General features: G+C 60.1%; 1 protein-coding gene across 1 annotated transcript in view; it reads right to left on the reverse strand.

The window, feature by feature from the left end:
• Window positions 1–6,543, reverse strand: part of RALGPS1 (Ral GEF with PH domain and SH3 binding motif 1) — a 188,019-nt gene extending 181,476 nt beyond the window's left edge. Inside the window, exon 1 of the mRNA XM_012721334.1 lies at window positions 6,476–6,543. The gene's annotated coding sequence lies outside the window, so the exon portion shown is untranslated. The remainder of the gene's footprint in view (window positions 1–6,475) is intronic.
• Window positions 6,544–8,514: the final 1,971 nt, after the last annotated feature.

The raw sequence follows: 8,514 nt of genomic DNA on the forward strand, positions 1-8,514 counted from the left end.
GGTGAATGCAGGGCGCGTGGCCGGGTGTGGGGGTGAACGCAGGGCACGTGGCCGGGTGTGGGGGTGAACGCAGGGCACGTGGCCGGGTGTGGGGGTGAATGCAGGGCGCGTGGCCGGGTGTGGGGGTGAACGCAGGGCACGTGGCCGGGTGTGGGGGTGAACGCAGGGCGCGTGGCCGGGTATGGGGGTGAACGCAGGGCATGTGGCCGGGTGTGGGGGTGAACGCAGGGCGCGTGAGCCCCATATTGCTCAATGTCTGTATGTGCAATGTTCTGTGCCGACGCAGACACATAGTCACTACAATAAAGAATAGTTTTGTTTTGTTTTTTTAATATTTATTTTAGGCGTGGCAGACCTCTCCTGACCCACCCGCTGCTCCCCTGAGCAATGCACTTCATCAGTCAGCCTGTTCTGCTCCCCACTGTCTCTGGTGAATCCTCTCACAGCTCCTGCACCTCTGGCCTTTAAAAAAAAAATCTTTTTTTAAAAAAGATTTATTTATTTATGCAGAGCTGGGGTACAGGCCAGAGGCACAGGGGCAGTGAGAGGCTTCACCAGAGACAGAGTGGGGAGCAGACAGACAGATCAACGAAGTACACTGCTGAAGGGAGCAGCGGGCGGGCCAGGAGAGGTCTGCCGCGCCCTGTGGGTCGCATCTGGGGCAGGGATCGAACTCATGCTGAAGGGGCTTTAGCTCCTTAGTGCTGCGCTCTAACCCGCTGCGCCACCAGGGAGGCCTAGAGAATAGCTTTAAGGTGCTATACCTAGACTTCTTATTCATCACACAAATTTTTTAGATCTAACTCTCCCTCCCAGCTCCATCCTTGTGTGACCACAATCAAGTTGTTTTATGCCGCTGAAGCTCAGCTCCTCATCAGGAAGTCAAAGATAACGACTCAGATTTATCAGGGTCATGATGAAGGTGAAATGAGATACATGAAGGTGACATGAGATGTGTGCGAGCAGTCCATGAATGTACATCAGTGTTTGTTACTGTTCCTTTTCGGCTTTTAAAAGAAACAAACTTCTGCCTGGAAACAGACATCATGAACAAGATGAAGACGGCAGACTGTGGAAGGGCGCCGGTGGCGTCAGGGGCACGGCACCCAAGGGCTCTCCCTGCGGCAGGAAGACCCCTGTGAGCGCGGGCCCAGGTCTCAGCAGGCGTGCTTCTGCCTGACCTCAGCTCTCGCCTGCAGAGAGCAGCACCTTCGCGCAGGTGAGAGGCGTGTGCAGTGGGGATTAGGCGCCTCCTCCTGAAACAGGGAGCCCAGGGCCTGCGTGAGGCAGAGCAGTCAGCACACAGGCAGCAGAGGGCCCCTGGGAAGTCACGGCACCACCCACGGGGGCGGGGAGCCCCGGACCCCAGCACGCTCGGGATCGCCACCCACAGGGGAGGGGGAACCTGGGACCCCCCCGTTGGAGGCTCTGTGCAACAGGACACGAGAGGATGCGGCAGATCCACACAGAGGCCCACCGTCCAGTCCACACGCACTTGCTGAAAATCTAGCTGTGCCAGGCACTGTGCTGGGCACCGGGCAGGAAGAAACGCCAGACATTCCAGTACATTCCAGTCGAGGGAACAGACAATGAATCAGGTATTCGGTGAAATAAATGGCCGTCGGTTGGTATTAAGTGACAGGAAAAAAGCAGAAGCAGGAAGAGGGCACAGAAGCCAGTTACAATTTTAAATGGGGGAGTCTGAGAAGCCCTCACAGAGCAAGGGAAATCCCGACACACGTGAGCACACGCCTGCAAGTACAGAAGGATGTGCCCTGGGCCTCCTACAGGCATCACTGTACAGCATTTACTTTCTGCACTTTGGCCTCGTTCCCCGCCTCCTGAAATTAGCAGGGAGACACTCAACGCAGCACCGAAGGGAGACGACTGGAAAGGGGCAGGACGCTCAGGCCAGGCCGGCTGCGAAGCCCTCGGAGGCTGGAGTCCGATGCCCGGTGCTGCGGCGCCACCTGGCGGTCACGTCCCAGCTGCGCGCTCTCGTTCCCAAATCGGTTTCAGGAGGCGGGAGAGGCGGGTCCGCCGCAGCGCAAACCCCCTGCCCCGGGAGGGGAACTCGAAGGGAAATGGGCAAGCACAAAGCAGTTTGACCTGTTGGAGTAGTAGGTTCGTGGGGGGACTTATTTAGCTTGGACTTTATTCAAAGTAACAGTGACGTTTCACCCCTTTGGGGTCACTGCTACGGGACAGTCCTACAGATGCCCGTCGAACGTACTCCACGGACAGATGCGGAGTGCACGCGGGCTGGGCAGCATGAACCCACAACCAAGTGCACTGCGTGTGCCCCCAAGGCTGGAGGACCCACAACGTAGAGTGACGCATCGCAGGGTACTGGGACGAGGTGGGGTCTTCCCCAGTGGGAGCGCCTGGGGGACCCTCGAGGAGGCAGCACTAACAGAGCATGCGCACTGACCACCGCCACGAGCGAGCGCCTCCTGGGGGATGGTGGTGGGAAGTGCTCACACCGCGGGCGCCACTGGCCAGGAGCCCCTCCAGCCCCTGGCTCCCACCCGGACCCAGTGCCCTCGCCTGGTGCAGCGCAGGGCATGTCCCTCTGATGCCGACTTGCTGATTTCCCTGGACATCTCTCCCTGGAGCCTGAGCTCCGTAAGGTTAGCGTCATGCCTTTCTCGCCCTCAGAGAGGGATGGGGTTTGGAAGTCCAACACATTGGGTTTAAATCCAGGACTGCCCCAGCATCTGTGTGACCACAGGCTTCTGTGGCGGGGATTCACTAACAGCACTGAGGAGTCTGGAGTGCCAGGCGCCAGCAGGCACAGGGCAAGAGCCCAAATGGTGTTATTTATGCCCGTTCCCACAAGTCTCTTGTGTTCTCAACACTCCCCCAGCCTTCCTTTCGTGGGGAGAGCGAGATCAGCACTAGACCCAGTTGCTTACAGCAGGGAAGCAGCACCCAGCCACCTGATTCTGCAGGCCCAAGGGCTGCACAGAGGACTGCAGAGGCACTAGGAGGTGTACCTGCCCCGGGCCAGCAGGCCAGAATGGGGCTTGGGGGAGAGAAGGGACGCCTGGAGGGGAAGTCACAGGTCCCAGGCTCCCCAACCTCCACTGAAAGTGGGTGTGTCTTGCTTTAACAAGCCCTCCAGCCTGGACCCCTTCTCTGGCCCCTACAGACTGACTGTCAGCCACCCAACTAGTAAAGGTCCCTCTTGAGGATCATGCCCCAGCAGCCCAAGCTCCTCCCCACCCTGCCTCCCTAGTGCGCGCTCTCCGAGGCACCCCCACCCCAGGCTCACAGAGAGGGACGCCGGGACTGAGGGCTTAAAGCACAGCACTATGAAGCTATGCACAGCCGCTGCAACACGAGTTCGGTCCGGCCTAGAGCTGACCCTCATGGCGCGGCAGACCTCTCCTGCCCGCCCGCTGCTCCCTCAGCAGTGCACTTCCTCAGTCGGCCTGTTCTGCTCCCCACTCTGTCTCTGGTGATGCCTCTCACTGCCCCTGCACCTCTGGCCTGTACCCCAGTTCTGTATGCATAAATAATCCTGTTTTTAAAAAAAATCAAAGCTCCTTCTGTGAACTAACAAGCAACCACGCCTCCGGGTCTTCCTTGCCTGTGTAAGTGCCCTGAACGCTTATTCCCCACTCCAATCCTTTCCCCAAGCCCGAGGTTATGCAGAGAGGGTTTACAACTTTATTTTCAGTCCCCGTGTTTTCCCTCACAGCAGCTTCTCCTACTGTGAAAGTCCTTCACGGCAACACACGTGGCGACAGCCCATCCAGCCGCTCTAGCCGCTGGGCCCAGCCGTCTGCGCTCGCGCCCAGCCTCACTGCCAGCCCGCTTCCGCGCCTTCACCCCATCTCCGCGTCTCTGCTCGGCCCCCACAATCCTTTCTTTAGAGAACTTCCCTGGGTGTTTTCTCCAAGCACAACTAGTAATGTGAGTTTTGGCCTCACAGATCTGACACCCCTTCCTTCGTGGTGGCCCGTGGGTGACGGCGTGGCTGGGCACGCCCCTCCCTTGCGCAGCTGGCGACAGGCCCACTGCCTCCAGCCCCCGGGGCCGCGCGGGAACCCGAGAGCACCACGCACTCGCTTTCCCTTCAGAACAACCTGTTCTTTGCTCCTGCAAATGGACACTTTTTCCTTCCTCTTGGAGTTTAGAAATTTTATTTTAAAAAGTATTGACCTAAGCATGAGTTCATGATAATATGAAAAAGCATCTTTCCAGTGGAGTGTTCTGCTACTGCTCTGTTAGTCCGCCACCTGTCCTCTGGCTCCTCTGAACGCCTACCACTCATTCACATGCCAGGTCTCCAGGGTTAGGTCTCGGTTTCTTTCTCACACTGCTGGGCTGTGAGGTGCGTCTACTTGACCGTCCAAATAGCTCATTTCCTTTCTTCTACTGGTTTTGCATTCAGAAGGCCTCTACTCTTGTCTCTTTGGAAGGTCTCAGCTTTTGAATTAAAGCCTCAGGCCTCTTCTCCACTCATCCTGCTCCGTGTGAAGCCCGGCTTCCCTTCCTCCTACGGCCAGGCCGCCACACACGCGGCCATCTGTCCCTGCTTGCTGGAGGCGCTGGTTCCCGCACCCCAGCCTGAGGCAGGCGGCCTGAGCACCCGCAGCAGCAGAGCCCCGCTCTGGGTGACACGGATGACACGGCTGGATGACACGGCTGGATGACACGGCTGTCTTCGTCCAAGTGGGCCCACGTGAGTGAGCTGGCAACTGTGGCCTCCCTGCGGCCAGTGGGCACGGTCTGCCCTCCGCACCCCTGCCCCGGCAAGCGCACGGAAGAGCCCTCTCTACACGCGTGAACTGGGCATTTCTGCCAGCCCCCTGGGATCAGAGACTGGCGGACGCCCCGAAGGTGCAGGGGGAGCTGTGGCCCTGCTCACAGCCCAGTCCCCCGGCCAGACTGAAACGCACGGACGGGAGGGGGCGGATTTGCAGAGCTGGAATGCCCGAGCGTCCAAGCTCAGCTGAGCCCCCTCTGCGCTGTGACTGCAGGGCCAGACTTGCCTCTGAGTCTCGGCTGCCCATGTGCCCTGACCCTTGAGCCTGCCCCACCGGCATGGAGTCCTGGGACATTGCACCCTCAGCACCATACGGGTCACCTGTGCTGCGTTATTAATCAGGCAGCAAAAGGCCCCGGCCCTGGCAGGGGACTGAAAATGTTACCGCTGTCTCTGTGTGCGAATGGGCCGCCGAGGGCTAGCCGTCAGAGGAATCTGAAAAATAATTGTCCTGTTCCAGTTTTTAGTATCTTGTGACGGCTCCCTCCTAAACAGAGCCTCCCAGGGTCCTCTAGGCCACTCCTTCCCGTGTCTTTACAGGACGCCAAGAACTGGGGGCCACGAAGATGGATGCTGGGAGCCGTAAGCCCACGTTGGTTTTGTTCTCGCAGCATTTGTTCATTTTACTTTACTGTTTTGTTTCTAAACGTCCTTATTTCTTCACAATACAGCGGCTCCCCTCAGGTGCACCCGCGGCAGCTTCCCAGCACACGGCCCGAGGCCCCAGCACCGTCCTCCACCCTGCCCTCCTCCGCCCCGGCCAGCTGAGAGCCTCAGGTCTCTGTTCTACCTTCAGGCGGGCTCAGTTTGCCTCGTCTGACCCTTTGTCTAGTCACTCTAGACTCCACACTAAGTGAAACCAGCCAGTGTTGCTCTTTCTCCGCCTCTGTCTAGAAAAACCCTGCCAGGCCCCCGGCACCTACTGCATAGACTCCTGCAGGACACTGCACAGGCCACGGCAGCCAGCCTGGACCACCTCGAGGGCAGATGAGAGGGTAGTCAAGAAGCCACGGCAGGGCACACGAAGCACAAGGCCACGCAGAACGTGGCAGGCTGAGATGGTGGTCAGGCTACCATGAACCTCGTGAGGGTCTGAAGGAGGCCAGAGGTGCCAAAGGGGGCGGAGAGAATCTCAGGGAGAGAGAAAAGGGTGGGGCTCTTCAGGGCATCATCACTGTCATCGCTGGAAGACAAAGGTGGCATCTTACTCACCCTCCTCCACCCCACCCTCCCAGAGCCAGCATGGATGCTCGCTCAGAGCTGCCCCTTCCGGACACAGGGTCTGGGCAAGGACAGCCGCCTGAGCAGGGAGCCGAGTCGGGAAGAGCGAGAAGCGCGCAGTTGTGGGTAGACGCAGGGTCAGACCAAGCAAACCCGGCCCTGGGGAGGCCAGCCTCTGACCAGTGGGAGGAAAAGGGGGACTGTGAGCCAGGAAAAGGGTGACAGCGTGCAACCAGAAGCCCCGCACAAGAAGAAGCAGAGAAAGACAGGAACACCTTGAGAACCAGAAGAGAAAATTCCAGGGCTCAATGTGGGGAGCAGGAGCCGCTCAGACACCTCAGCATGTGTGGCTCACTGAGGGAGCCCCACGTCCTGATGGCCACGCTGCAAGCCCTGGGCCCGTGTGCACACCAGGCCCACTCAGCAGGGCCGTCCACTCATGAGAGCACTGGGCACAAGGACGTGAACTGACTGACTTACCGGGAGCACGTGGTGGCTTCACAATCCAGCGCCAGTTGGACAAACCATCCCAGCACGTTTCTTCCCAGAGAGGAGCCGCTGTAAAAATGGGCGAACACTGCATTTACATCCATGCTCCCCGTGCAAGGCGTGGTTTTTCAAAGCTCAGCGAGGTCAGGCCAGCAACCGTGCTGCAAGGTCCTTGCAATAGCCGCTGCTTTCCCCACGGGCGACAGCTGGCCATCCCCGGCCCACCAGGCGCAGGCCTGCACTGAAAGCCCCTGGTGGCACTCTCCTTCCCCATTTGCTGGACGCCTGCTGGCAAATAAGCGTGAGTTCAAGTAAAGTGAGCCAGGCGGCCCCCAGCTCTGCAGGGAAAGGCGTTATGAGGCCCAGCGTGCTAGCCAAGGCCTCAGCACGATCCACAAGAATCTCGGGGTACAGAACACTTTAGGGTGACCCCAAGGCACGAGGGGAAATGAGGGTGCCAGGGCGCAGGCAGTGCCAAGGTTGCACCTGGCACCCCACCCTCACTGTTGGTTTTCTGTCTTCCACAGCACCTCCTCTTCCCACTCCAGAAGCCAAACCTGCCCACAGCCAGCGGAGTGGCTCATGACCCCTTAACCAGGAAGGGGGGCTCCCTGAGCCTCTTCTTCTTCCTGGTGCTCCACTCCTCCCTCTGGGGAAGGGCAGCTCCCGGAAAGCCAGGCGCCAGCCACCAGCCACCACCCCTCCCGGCTGCCTCGACCTCTTCCACCCTCTGGCCCTACCTGAAAACATTTGTACACCTCTCCTCCCCCAAAACAACGTGACCCTTGAACTCTGAGCTGCTTGCCTCACCAGCCACGCCACCACCGCCCGCAGCCACCGGGGTCACCAAGCCCTCCTCGCTGGGGGCCAGACCAGCGGGAGGGCGGTCACCAAGACGGCCCAGATGCTCTTTCCGGAGTGGCCTCTCACCCCCTGGGAGTGGCCGGGGCCTCTGTTCCTCCTTCTGCTTGGCCCCCTTCTGTCCTCTTGCCTCTCAGAGCGGCCACGCCCTGAGCTCCTGGAACCCAGAAACAGGGACACCACCCCAACAGCCCAGAGCCAGCGGCTCCCCCTCACCCACCTGCTGCCCCGGGCTCTGTTCAAGCTGCCCCTGTGCTGCCACCTTGAGCCGCAGCGCCCCAAACTTAAAAAGTACTCAGCAAGCCTCCCCGACAGACATGCGCTTATTTGTAAATTTAGGAATATATGCTCCAGCGTAGCGACGCGCCATGGGCATGATAAAACAAATACATGTGGCCGAGAAGATGAAGATGAAATAGATGTCAACACGATTTCACCCGCCACCAACGCAGAAACGGCCATTCTCTCTGCCCGGGCTTTCAGCCAGGGCGGGGCGGTCAATGCGCTTCCTCTCTGCGGCGCCCCAGGTAGGCGGCTGGGAAGCGCAGCCCGAGCGCGCAGGAGCCTGTGCACACGCGCAGGAGCACGTGCGCACGCGCAGCCCCGGACGCTTCACCAAGTAACCAACCCCCGCGTGGAAAGCGGCGCCTCGGGCCCCGCCCGGCCCCAGCCCTCCCATCGCTTCCTGCCTCCCCCGGGGCAGCCTCTACTCTGACCTCTCCTGCAGACTGGAGGCCGCGCTTCCACGCAGATTGCACAGGACACAGCAAACCACGCTCCGGCGCATGCACACATGGCTGCGACCGCCGCCCTCCAGATGCTGTCACCGAGTCGGCCCTCGCCCTGTGACGGGCTCCCCGGGACACAGGCACACGCGCGTGGGCCTCCCTGTGAACCAGCCGCCCCTGCTCGCCAGGCCGGTGAGCACAGCCTGAGCGGGCCTGGGCTCCTGCCCCTGTGCCAGTCCAGTCGCGCCTGGGAGCAGGCGCTGGACCACCGGGGAGCGTGTGAACGCAGATGCTGCCCAGCAGAGCAGGGTAGTAGCCACAGCGACCTAACTCCCGCCTGAGGCCAATGGGCATCTGGTGTCCGGCGCCTGACAGAGGGTCGGTACAGACACAGCCCTACAGAGGACAACAGAAGACATGCCCACGGAGACGAGCTCGTGG

The sequence above is a fragment of the Condylura cristata genome, unplaced genomic scaffold (assembly GCF_000260355.1).
Source record: "Condylura cristata isolate star-nosed mole 26May11 unplaced genomic scaffold, ConCri1.0 scaffold00006, whole genome shotgun sequence".
Taxonomy (NCBI): domain Eukaryota; kingdom Metazoa; phylum Chordata; class Mammalia; order Eulipotyphla; family Talpidae; genus Condylura; species Condylura cristata.